General features: G+C 38.5%; 1 long non-coding RNA gene across 11 annotated transcripts in view; it reads left to right on the top strand.

The window, feature by feature from the left end:
* Positions 1-13,703, top strand: part of LOC311432375 — an 89,816-nt gene that overhangs the window by 15,671 nt on the left and 60,442 nt on the right. For 4 of the 11 annotated variants that reach the window (XR_014690017.1, XR_014690018.1, XR_014690019.1 and 1 more), the window contains exons 5-7: positions 64-84; positions 793-917; positions 5,593-5,641. The exons of 1 other annotated variant lie outside the window; for it this stretch is intronic. This is a non-coding gene — a long non-coding RNA (uncharacterized lncRNA). Of the gene's footprint in view, positions 1-63; positions 85-792; positions 918-5,592; positions 6,392-13,703 lie in introns of those variants that run through there. 6 more of the 11 variants (XR_014690014.1, XR_014690016.1, XR_014690021.1 and 3 more) reach the window with 3 other exon arrangements.

The raw sequence follows: 13,703 nt of genomic DNA, 5'->3' as shown, positions 1-13,703 counted from the left end.
CCATTTTGTAATTCTGCAATTCTATTTCATTTTTTTTTTAATCTGTGCTTTCTTTCTGTTTAGGTGCATTTCAGGTTTTCCACTGTAAGTATAGTATTTTGGAATTCCGTTACCTCAGAAAAATATGCACATAAATGTTGTGAATTGGAAATTGTTAGTGTGCATGCAGATGAACGAGGAGGGCAGTTCTTTAAGAATATACCTCACAATGCTTTTGTTATTGAAATTCATAGTTTATCTTTGCATCTGTGACCTAAATGGTTGCCCTTGCTATCTTTCGAGAAAATTCTTTGTGTGTTTTCTTCATTAAGTGCAAAATGACTTTCCTTTAATGTCATTTCCTTTTGCCTCTTGAAACCTTCCTGTTCTGCTCCCATTCTGAGGGATGGCTTTGTGTTTTGTGCTTCTTTGGTTTGTTTGTTTTGTGGAGGTTTTCCATGACAGAGTAGGCTGAAAGCACGCCGAACTTTGATTCAGAAGAAAAGATCAAAACTAAATTTGGAAATGGGTCTGGCCAGTTTTTCTTGATTACACTTATGGTGGAAGCCAAATTTAAATGCGGTAGGTCTCCTGCTGATAACACTGGCCATAACCTTTAACTGAAGAGACTTTTATGAAAGATCATGATTCATTAGCAGTGAGTTCACGTGAAAGATGAGCTGTGGGTTTGAGGATGTGCTGTAAATGCTAATCCACTGATCTATTATTATTACTATTTTTTTATTTCATTTTCCTCCCTCTTCTCTGAGTTCCCATAGAAGGTACTAGATTCTTCACGTTTGCTTTCTGTAGGCCAGAAGCCTTTCAAATATGAAATCTGCCCTTACAACTCCAATGATGAAAGTGGTGAAGTGGCAGGATTTACAGACACACACTAGTGAGATGCCTTGAGAATGTCTACTCTGTTCATAAAGTTGGTAAGTGTAAATAACCACTCTGTCAGACTAATTCTGAAAAAAATGTACAGTGTTGTGGTTTTTTGTTTGTTTGTTTGTTTGTTTTTGGTTGGTGATGTTTATTTTTATAGGAAAGACTTTAAGGTATGCACTCCTACCCATTAATAAAAGCAAGTCAAGCATTTACATATATTCCTGTAGGGAGCTTGGCTCTATGAGGGCTTTTTTGTTTAAAGGAATTCCTTTCTGTCCTTTCTTTATAGCTCTTTCTGTACATAACTACTAGATAGACCATTCTGGAAGATGTGTGGAACAGTAATGTGACAAATACAAAAGTACCTGATCGAAGAAGGTGACAGTGTCTGTGTGTATTCATTCAGTAGCCATGTGTCTTAATTTACCGTGCTAGGTGTGTACAATTCTGCTTCTTCACACTGATTTTGTCTGCAGCTTTGCTTTTGTCTGCAGCTTTGCTTGTAGTGTTTTGATTCCACGCTCCCACCCTGCCAATTGAGGAAATGATCACATTTCTGACAGTGCTAACACATTTCATTTTGCAGTGTTGGCAGAGTGCATCATGTGCTGAGTGGGAGCATTAGCTAGTCGTAGTGTAGCTGAAGTACACGTTGAAAGTGTGTGCTTAGCAGCCTTAGAGACTGTTTAAATGTTAAATTTTTGTGTGTTTAAACTCTGTACGCTAACGGATGTACTGTTTGCTCTGTTTTTTAACTCCAGAGGTTTAAACTAGGATAAGCTAATGTCCACAAGTCGCATAAGCTGCTTCTTGAAGCACACAGTGGTTGGAGAGGGCTTGATAAGTTTTTGTTTGTTGCTTTTGTGGAGGAAAACTTGGTTTACTGTTTCTTTATCTGTCATAATAATTGTAATTCTGATTATAAAACTAGTGCTACTTTTGGAGAGTCTTCTAATGCCAGAAGTAAAACTGGGAAATGCATCTATCAGAAGTGATAGGATACCTTGAGCTGAAAGAAAATTCCTTCTTTGCTGAGAGTTTTTCAGCAACTGAGTAATGGAATAACAGGAAAAAAGGCCTTTTCCTAACTTTTGTGGCAGCTGGGTAGAAATGCAGACTTGTAAACATTACGCAATATTTGTATTAAAAAATGAAGGGAATTTGAAAAATCAAATGGTCTCTTGCTGTCCCAGTTACTTGTTTGCAGATGTCTTTTTTATTCTTAGGAAAGGAGATGGCAAGTATAACTTTCTAGATGACAAGTATGTCCTATTATATGTACAGGAGAAAACAGTAGTTGGGATAATTGAGAGGAATGGCAGTGATGAACTCGACAGACTATAGAGTAGAACACTGGTAACCTCTTTATTCATTCATTTTTTTTCTGGTAGGCACGAGAAATCCGGTTTCCTTTCCTATCAGATAAACATTAGTTATTGGATAGAGCTAAGCATAACAGCAGACTGTCATTTTAAGTCTGGTACTGCTAAAAATCTTTTTATTTTATTTTATTTTATTTTATTTTATTTTATTTTATTTTATTTTATTTTATTTTATTTTATTTTATTTTATTTTATTTTATTTTATTTTATTTTATTTTATTTTATTTTATTTTATTTTATTTTATTTTATTTTATTTTACTATTTTACTTTATTTTATTTTTAATTTATTAAACCACTCTGTAATATGTCATAGTATTGTCTCTTTTGCAATATACTTTTTCATGTATTTGTAGTAAGTCAGCCCTACTTACAGGAATCAAAGATTTTGTTGCTTGCAAATTAATGTGTCCCCTTCCACCAGCCTGCTTGGATGTACTTTAGTCATCATAATGTAGATGCTTGCATGCTTAACTTTTGCTGTGGGACTGTTTTTATTAAAGTTGATAGAATTGTTCTTTAATAAGCTAAAAATTTGTAACATTATGAAAGTCCATAGGATCGGAACGTAAATGTTTTAATCGGTGTCTGTAAGAGTAAATGATAACACTGCCTGGAAGTACTATTTTCTTTTATGTAAAATACGTATTAATGTAAAATCTTTTAGTTCCTGTCTGCAAAATGGTAAGTGTAAATGCTTGCATAGTGTTCTAGACCTAATTAATTTGGATGTTTGAAATTGACACTTGGGAAACAGTTTGCTTCAATTGGGTAAACATAGTTCAGGCTTTTTTTTGTTCTAAGTTATCTCTGTCAGGTATGCGATAGCCTTAAGATTTTAAGGACAGTACACTGTAACACCCTTTATTTGGGGAATTGTAGGAGGAATACAACAATATGTAGGAATACAAAAGAAGCAGAAAACAGACACTGAACACCTAAAGCCAACAACTCTTTACCAGTCCCCAAGCATATGATTTACACCCACACAGAACCCATTGACTGATTCAGTGGGCTGTATTCAAAAGTGAGGTGTAAAGGGTGGAAACAGAAATCATGAGCAAGCAAATCTGAATGTAAGCAAAGCTAAGGATGGCATAACCACATTAATGAAATCTGGAAAAGTTAAGAGACGACACTTTTCTGTAGTATTTGGGTTTAGTTTGAGAATAAAAATGCATTGTTTACTGATACTCAATTAGAAAAGAATTTCATTATTCATGCTCTCATGAGCTAATACTATTTGTGCTCTGTGTTTAGCAGAGACGTTTCTTTTCAGTAATCATATAGATGCCAGTACAGTGAAATCTCAAGTGGCAACTCTTCATCAAAATTCAGAATTACACTGAAATTTATTTTTAAAATGTATTGATATGAATCTGTGAATGTTTGTGTAATGAACTCTAGACTGGAAATGTTCACAGAATCATATGTGTATGAATCTAGGCTGTTTACAACAGGTTGAGTGCTTTTACTTTAAGGCTTTTGTCATATTAAAAGCTGAAAGTGATCTGGAAGAAGAAAAGTCAGTTAGCATGAGATATCTGCATTACTCAGCGACTGAAGTCAGATGACTGCTTCTGATGGCACAGAATCCGACAGGTTCACATTTTCGGTAGTTTTGCTGTCAAAGGCTGCAACAGGATTTCCTGAAAATTATGTGTTCCTGATGATAATGCAGATAGGGATTTAAAGAGTTCTGTGATGATTTAATAAGAATGTCTGGGAAAATATTTAATCTTTTCCATAAACCGTAACTTGAAAGCCAAAGTTTTTTTTTTGTCTGTGCTGTAAAACATTTTCTCATGTGCCGGATTAACCAATTACACTTCTGTTATGTGTGAGAGGAAGAGGGGAGTTAAGTCTACAGTCTTTTGCTTGTTCCATCCACATAAATAACACCACTACTTAAGTACTACAACCCCGTATATAGAAAACTGGTAAATATTTGCAGCACAAACCATGATTTTTTTTTAAGCTAGTAGGGTGCATTTACCAAGTCTAAGAATTAATTTTAGTCTACTTTGTTGCTTGTTTAATCTGACATCTCTGTAGTTCCCCTTCTATAATCAATGGAAAATGATGGGTATTCACACAAGACATCCTAATTTCATAATAGACACTTAAATGTGTGGGCTGATTCACCCCAGTAGTGTTACTTACTACCTGCCTGTAGTTAATTGTACAGAGGAAACCTGGGAGATAATATGCCTGTTAGATAACATTATGTGGGATGAATCCTACTGTAGGTTTTGATTCCTAGCTCATAGCACTGTCTGTGGCTGTTGCCAAAGTAAACAGATCCTTAGCATATGCTGGGGGCAAGGGACTTAAATTCAAAGACTCTTACATTACAAATTTATAAGCTTTGAATTCTGACTGGTTGGTGTTTGGTAGCAAATGCTGAGAGTAACCCACGTGTCTCAGTCCGGATTCTCTTACGGTCTGTACACAGTTACATCCTAGGCTGGCCTCGTACAGAGGAAGTGCGAAAACCAAGCTTTAGATCCTAGATTTGGCATTAGGCCAGTCTAAAGGAACAAAGGGTTTGATTAAGACCAGGAGATAATCCCACTGGTTTAGACACATAGTAAGTATGTAGGAGACCTCACAATTTAATATAGAATGAACCCTTGACACAATTTGTGTTATGGTTAAATTATTTATTTAAAGATTTGCCCCCCTTTTTGTAACACAAAATTGATAGAACAGGATGGCAAGTGCAAGGTCAAAACTGTATTCAGACTGATTAGCTGTGTTCATTATGTTGAGCTGGAATTACATGCAGATAGATGCACATGCATGTGAAAATGCATGCAGCTATGCTCTGTGTAGCTGCAAACTGGAGTAATTGTATCCTCACTATAGAAATGCATACATGTTCTATTAAGACAAAAGAATAAATTGGCAGACTTGTGCTTCTAGGAGTTTTTAATTTTAATGTCTGTACAGAGGTTTTGATTTCAAAGAATATAGGTATCCACAGGTACACAACTGAAACTAAAATAGAAATCGTGCTGACAATATGGTGCACGCTACACTAACTTTTTGCAGTGGTAGGCAAAAGATCTGGTGAAAGAGATCATCTTTCTCATTTAAAATGACATATTTTAGGTCATTTTTATAGGAAAAGAGCATGCTGGAGCTGAAATCTTTGGCCTAGAAGTCAGGAGAGCTGTGTTCTAGTCTAGCTCTGTCACTGGAGAGAGCCATGCAATCTTTTTAGGGATGACTCACCCCTAACCTACTGTTCAGCTATTTTGGAACTGGAGACTGACGGCCTGTGTTTGTGCAATGCTCACAGTTGGCACTAGTGACTGATATATTTTTAAATTTTTACAGGATTCAGAAGACAAGGTTGGACCTTCTCATGTACACCGACATTGCACTGGTGAGACATTTGGCTGTAGTTTTTGCTGGTATTCTTCCCCTGACAAACAACTTCTCTGAAAACACATTAAGAAATATCATCTGGGTGCAGGAACCTCATTAATCAGTTCCCAGCCCACCTCAACTCACTTCTTATGGAATGTTAGGTTCTTCGTGCTTAAGCTTCCACCAGAGCATCCCAGCAAATAAAGAAGCTGTTGGCATTGTCAGATTTTTGTGCTGAAAGCCAGGGATGATCTGGAAGAAGAGAAGAAACAGTCCTCTTGTGGCAATTGGAAGCATGGGTGAACATATTGAAATAAGATGCTTAAGATGGTCATCCCCAAAACATGTGTGTGTGTTACAGTACAGGTTGTAACTCTAATTTGCTGAAAGGAGCATGGAGATTTGTGTTCTGTAAGGAGTGAATATGTTGGTTTTTCATTCTGGTTACATCTTCCTGATATATTCTGCTTGATTACAAATGAAGAGTTTGACATTTGAAGGCAGAATGTGTTGAAATGTGCCTGAAGTAACAGTGAACCCTACAGGTTGTTTCTGTGCTACATCTCTCATTTTTAATATTGGTCTCTTTATATAAAACATTAAAGGATTCAAGAAAATCTGTTGACACTGTAATACTCATAAGTCAGTAAATTGTTTCCTGGATTTTGTTTTTAAACAAAATATATCTATTATGAACTAGTCCAAGTTAAAGTAAAAATATAAACTATTGAAATATGACATCAAATAAACCTGACTTGAAAATTCAGTGGCTAAATACATCTGTGCCTAATTCAACCACATGGAAATTGCTCACTTTAAAGAATATCAAGTTAGAAGGAAAATATTTTCCAACTTTAGGCTGTCAGAGGACTGGTTTTACTCTAAGACTCCACATTCTTTGACTATGGTGGTTTTGTAGAGTTTCTTATTAGCTATGAATGCTATTCAGGAAAAGTAACTCTTACTAAAAATAAAAATAAAAAAATCATAACATCACAATTCCTACTAGACAGAAGCAAACACTGACTGAAGTGTGCCTACACTGTTCTCTTAAACTTAAAGAGTACACTAGTTCGACAGGATAGAAATTTCTCTTCAGGTAAGTTTTAGTTTCCTTGATTTACACCAAGATGCTAGTAAAAGGAGTTATGTGAAGAATAGCTATTGGCAAGTGGTAGGAGACATGTAAAAAGATATATTTTATTTTCCAAAGAAAAATGTTGATATTGTTAAAAACTGATGCACATCTTCCTGTCATGAAGTCAGAACAGAAAAGCTTGGAAACACATACCTGACACAGACACTTGGTTCCTCTTCATCTAGAGTTGTAATAGTTGGACATTGCAACTAAACACATACATAATTACTAATGAGAAGTTTTTACTTCTCTTTAGTACAATTTACGTTGTACAAACCACTCAAAATGCTGTAATATTCTGATAGTTCTTTAACTTGAATTTACTTGAATGGTTAAGTACTCATTTACAAAAATAGCTGTTCTTTATTCAGAAGTATTTCAGAAGCTTTTCCCTAACTTTGCACCAGGGAACTACTTCGATCCTTGCTGATGTTAGACCCAGAGGACATTGACTTAGCATGTTCATTATTTAATAGCATTTAGAAGTAGATGTGTGGATGTAGATGTGTGGAATTTAATTAACCAAACTGGAATTCAGCCAAAGTTCAGATCAACAGTTGCAATCTTGCAAAAAGCACAAGGGGACTTCTAATAGTTAAGTGGACTGAGCTTTCATTTGAATGTCACCTTGACAATTGTGGTGTAAGCAATACAGTGCCTACTTTTCTAGGGAATTCATTCAGTAATATTGTGAAGGGTGGACTATACCACTTACCAAATTACTAGACATCACTTCTGGCAGCATTCTGTCTGGTTTTTGCATCTTTCGTGTAGGCACCAAGTTCAACCCTAGTATTTGAAAACAGGCAAGGGTACAGCTTGGAGCAGCAGAGCTGCAGGCTGAGCATGGTGCAGTTGCATGCCCACTAGAATTTCTAATGTGCTGATTTTTTTTCTTTTTCTCTCTTTTTTTTTTCTTTTTTTTTTTCGCCTCTGTTATTTGTGTAGTTGTATAATAGGCTTGAGAAATTAATTGAGCTTGGATCATGAATGTAAAATAAGCACTTCATTTTATATATATATATATTTATTAGCCTATTGTAAGTGGGCAGAAATATTCATCATTAGTGTACTGAAGAGAGTGACTGCTGACAGCAGTTTTTATATGTACAAGGTATGATTTATAGAACCAAATTCTAATCTGTTCTTTATACTAGCCTCAGGCAGTACACTTAGTCTGCAGTGAAGTGAAATATTTTGGTGTGTCCTTGTAAGTGATCTTTAATAAGCATATGACACAACCTGTCAGAAGTACCTCCTTGTTCTCTGGAAAGGGGACAAAATTCAGATACAAAAAGTAGTAATCTCGACACGTTTCTTGTTTGTTTGTGTAAGGTATCTTGGAATCCTGGCCTTTTATCAAAAGTCCACACACCCTAATAACTCAGGAATAGCTATTAATGGAATTCTGAAGTGTCTATAATGTAAACCTATCACTTATTAATATAAAATAGTAACAATTTCATTAGCTTAGAAATCAGTTTCTAGTTCAATTAATGTGTATTACAGATCCTATGAGTCCACTTCTGGCTCCAAGCACAATTCGTCTAGGAATAACCTAGGTTAGTATGCTTTGCTTTCTTTCTGTGCAAACCAGTAAAGCTAAGTGTTGTGTGTGTTTTTTTCTGAGCTTTAGTTTATGTGAGTACAAGGGGAAAGAGAAGAAAGTTTTCTGTGCAACTGTTATGAAGCCGTTAAATGAAATGTGCTTTTTCCTGAAAGAATTGTCCGCTGCTTTCTGTTTCCTTCTCTCTCCCTTTGCTGTCAGGGCAGACATTGCATAGAACGCTTGTTCCACAGAGTGCAGTCTCAGCATAGGTTAGGGGTTGTAGCAGAGTTGACAAAGGACTCTTTGTCTTGTTACAGTGAGGCAAGGGTTCTACTGCTATAAATAATGCATATTTTAATTGGAAACTGCGCATAGCAATACCTGTCTCTACAAGCTTGTTGATTTCTGTGTAATCTGTTAGGGGCAGATTCTGTTTGCGTACTAAACATACAACACATTCCCCAAATTTGTGGTTGGTTGTTTCTGTTAGTACTACCTGTGCTAATGAGTTCCTATGTACAAATCGAGACAAATGCCATATCTAGCTAACCATCTGGGAATTTCTGTCACCATATATTATGAAAGTTGCCTAAACCACTTTGCTAAGGCAATTACAAGACTAGGTACGCATTTTCCTTGGTCAATAATAATAGAATCATGCATTGTATCTGTTGAAAATAAATTTAAGTATTAGTAGGGGATGAATTATACAACAGATAATAAACGTGCTCATTTCTTGCCAGATTAATCTGGGATTAATCACATTGTGCCTGATGTTAGCCACAGGTTTAGGCTTGTATGCATAGCTTCTGTGGTGAGGCTCATACATGGCTGGAACACTAATCACATCTCAGAGGATGAACACAACTTCTTCTACTGTTTTAATTAAATTGATTTAAAACCACACCTTAAGGCCTGTTCTGAACAGAACATCCTACCAGGTTTAGTGAAGATGCCTGACAGTTACCTGAGTGGTGCATAAATGTGGGAATACCGGTCTGCGTGAAGGCTATTAGATTGCTTTGGGCTAGATTGATTTTTTTTTTCTTTACTTTGGATCATTTCTATGTACATGTCATTACCAATCTTGTTTTAAACTGATTTAATGGTGTTAAGAGGAATTTTGCAGATTTTTTTTTTCTTCTTAATTTCATATATGTATATATATATATATATTTGAATAGTGAGTGAGCCCCCCTTCTCCTTCCTCAACTTGCAAAACTGTAGAAGAAAGGGGAGGCAGATTAGGGTGGCCCGTAATACTAATTCAGTGCCAATGTTATTTTATTACTGTCCAGTTTGGGCAATCTCAATCTCCTGCTGTTTGTGGACAAGCCTGAGAAACATGAACTTAAGAGTGTTTCTGCCAGGAATAATTGAGGATTTAAATAAGGCCTAAATTTATAGCACTCCTAAGTGACATGGATTCCTTCCAATAGTAACTGAAGGCTGATTCCAGGAAATGTTGTAGGAACACCAGACCCTAAGTTTGGAGTGCCTACAGCAACCCCATGTCCTAGCTTTGGTATGAATTGAGCTATAGGAGAGCTGGGTTACCTCAGAGTCCAATCCAGATGTTGACCCTGAGGAGGGAGCCTTCAAGTTAAGGACTTAAGTCGACTGGAATTTGCTCTGACAAAACAACAACAACCAGGGAAAGTCCGAGGAGCCCTACTTTAATGTATATAATGTAATCCTAGTGTTTAAATACCAGATGGCAGTTCAGATCACTTCTTTGCACAGGAGAACACTGGTTTGTATTCTGTGTTTCCTATGAGAGTGCAGAAGACGAAAGCCTCTTGAAAATGGGCTTATAAAGTAAGGCAGCAAAAGTGTTATACACATGCATGAAGATATCAGGGATCTAATTTCTATTCCAGAGAATTTTTAGATCTTCCATGTTAGACAGAACAGGAATTAGTTCTCATCATTATGCGGTGTTTACAGTCTCATGTTGGCTAACAGTTACTGAATTAGTCTCTTCGAAGCAGTGGTTTCGGGTGTTCTAGCATTACGGTCAGGACCCTTCCTTTAGAGGTGATGGCAATATCATCAGGCAGATGAGTTGTTGTTTTTTTTTTTAAATTTTTCCTTCACTTGAGGTTTCAAAGCAAGTCAGGGCAGGAGCTAGAGAATCACAGACTCACTGAGGTTGGACACGACCTCTGGAGGTCACCTGGCCCAATCCCTCTGCTCAGGCAGGCCCACCTAGAGCCAGTAGCCCAGGACCATGTCCAGACAGCTTTGGAATATCTCTAATGATGGAGGCTCCACAACCTCTTGGGGCAATCTGGAAAAATAGTTCTGTCTCATGCATCAGCCTTTTCAAACGTATATGTCCCTTTTAGGACAACAGAAAAAATCGAGAAGAAAGATAACTTCCTTCCCTCCCTCCCCAAGAAGATCCTTCTTGAAAACAAATTCAGGATAGCCAATAAAACTAAAATTTAGGAGGGAGAAATGTGACTCAGATAGAATTGCTTCAACCTGAAATTTCTCAGAGGACCAGGAGTTAAACCATAATGCAAGGTAATGTGTCCTTGATCATACCTAAACAGGGCTTAGTGATACATACGCTGTACATTCTTGAATTGCATTGCTTGAAACGTCTTGGATAATTTCTTGAGTGTATTGGAAATCTAAATGCTATGTTTTTAACTTGACATTCTCTTGAAGGGTATTCTGTGTATAACAGGAAATATAAAAGGCCAACAGAAACAAATTGGCTGCAAACACAGCAGCAGTCTATGTAGAAAGATACCCCAAAAATGTTTACGGATTTTTTTCCCTCATGTACAGTGTATTGATTATTTTCACAACAAGCAGCTGTCAGTAGAGCCTTAGATACAGAAAACACGTGACAGGAGACGACATACAAAGACGAATCACCAGACAAACCAACAGAGGAGGGGTAGGTGAAAGTTCCCTGCCATACACTGACACTCAGCATTCTTTTGGGTCGTTTCCTTGATAGCTCCACACCCAGTGAGTAATACCCAGGGAACAGGGACAAGCCACTAGAGCCCAGGGAAGCTCTATTTGTGTTCCTAACCAGGCATATTCAAAGGTATGCTTGTATTAGGAACAGCGTGACCAGCAGGGCTAGGGAGGTGATCGTCCCCCTGTACTCAGCTCTGGTGAGGCCGCACCTCGAGTACTGTGTTCAGTTTTGGGCCCCTCGCTACAAGAAGGACATCGAGGTGCTTGAGCGGGTGCAGAGAAGGGCGACGAAGCTGGTGAGGGACCTGGAGAACAAGTCCTACGAGGAGTGGCTGAGGGAGCTGGGCTTGTTCAGCCTGGAGAAGAGGAGGCTCAGGGGTGACCTTATCGCTCTTTTTAGGTACCTCAAGGGAGGCTGTAGCGAGGTGGGGGTTGGCCTGTTCTCCCACGTGCCTGGTGACAGGATGAGGGGGAATGGGTTTAAGTTGAGCCAGGGGAGTTTTAGGTTAGATGTTAGGAAGAACTTCTTCACTGAAAGGGTTGTGAGGCACTGGAACAGGCTGCCCAGGGAAGTGGTGGAGTCACCATCCCTGGAAGTCTTCAAAAGACGTTTAGATGTAGAGCTTAGGGATATGGTTTAGTGGAGGGCTGTTAGCGTTAGGTCAGAGGTTGGACTCGATGACCTTGAGGTCTCTTCCAACCTAGAAAATTCTGTGATTCTGTGAAAAAGTGCTGACTGCACCCAATCGGTGTTCATTTGCTGTGCTCGGAATTGCACTGCCTAATAGCTGCTAGCAGGAGCCGAGGAATTTTGCCCTTTATAGGTGGGGCTCAGAGCCTTGTCGATTCAAGTCTAGCAGGAGAACAGAGTGCATTGCTATGATTATTAGTAACTCTTATCCCTGGGGAAAGGAATCTGTAGCTCTCCTCTTTTGTGTCATGAGGAATACTTTGGCGAGAATTTTACTGCTTCCTGCCAACATGTGTTGGTAAGAGGCTGGGGCTTGCTGTCCTGTCTGTGTATCCCCATTGGCCCTACGTGTGAGGTTATGTGCGCTAGCAGTGGGCTGGAATGGGATTGCTCAGAGGGCTGCTACTGATTCACTTGCTTGACACAGTGTCTCTTTGCCTCTCCTCAAAATTTTAGGCGTGGGTGTGTCCAGGGTCAGTGTGACAGGATTAGAAAATGCCTTGCAATCGTAAATAGCTGTGTTACAGTTTATTGTTGCTATTCTTTGTTCGCACACAAATACAAGGAAAAAAACAACTGAATAACGTAAGCATTTGACACGCTCAGAAAACATCACTTCCTCAGCGTTACTTGGTATGACTGTCTCGAGATGTTTGATTGTTGTCTGAATTTCGGAAATGATGTCTTGATGATTGGAATGCCTTTTCTTCCCATGCCAACCCCTGCGTGGAGATGCAGCAACTCCATTTTCATGTGGCAGCTTTAATTTCTGTTTCCTTAACAGCAAATGAGCAATGCAGTACACCTTTCACAGGATACAATTAATCCTGCCTTAGTCACAGCTCGAGGAACAGGCAGAAACAGGTCATTTAATACAATCTGTCTCCTAATAAAAGAGGCAGACATGTCCTGTTGAAGAGTTGGGGCATTTTTCTTTCAGGTAAATACCTGCCTCTTATGGATGGACATTGTGTGATGTTTCTTCTGTTGTACTTCCCTTCCTGTAGATGACAGTTATAGTTAAATGTCGAGTTACTGAGATTGAAGCCAGGGTTTCATGCACCATGTCTGTAGGCAATGCCTTTCCTCCCCACCCTACTAAAAGGCTGCGCTCTGCCTGCCATTGAATCTTCCCAACTGATCTGGTGTAGGTTTCCAGCTCTCCTGGAGCCAGGTGTGTGATCCATCTAAACTTTAGTAGCCAAAGAAATCGCGTGTTCCATCTAAAATTAAGCACTTGGATTCATTCTAGGGCCAATGGAAGCAGAAGTTATTCTCTGAGTGTAATTAATCCTACTTTGATGGGAGCTTCCTAGATGTGGCCACAGCCGGGAGCATTCGAACAGCCAGGGCCTCTGCTCTCTGCACACCTGATATTGCAAAAGGATCTGCGAAGGGATCTTTTTCCAGGTTAGATTTTCTGTCAAATGAGATGCCATCAGTAGCCAGAAGTCATATTAAAAATCTTCCTTTGGGGGGATCTGTCTGATAATTGCAGTGGCATTTAAAAAAGAGCAGTCCCTGCAGCCTAATGGCGAATGTGGCATTTGAATGAGTAAGGAAAGCAGTGTTACCCACCACATTTTTCACTACTAAAAATGGATTCTCTGGTGTCTAATGCTGTGGCCAGTTCCTCTGTGGGGAAAATGAGATCCTCTCGCTTTTGTCTATTTTCACAAATTGTTTAGCAATTTAGTATTTTACAGCCCCCTTACCTTTCTGTTGAAGTTACTTCGAATTGGCCACTGGGCTCCAGAATT

Source organism: Aythya ferina (genome assembly GCF_964211825.1).
Source record: "Aythya ferina genome assembly, chromosome: 2".
Classification (NCBI taxonomy): Eukaryota; Metazoa; Chordata; class Aves; order Anseriformes; family Anatidae; genus Aythya; species Aythya ferina.
Note: the sequence above shows the minus strand (reverse complement) of the source record. Positions and strands in the feature narration are given on the sequence as shown.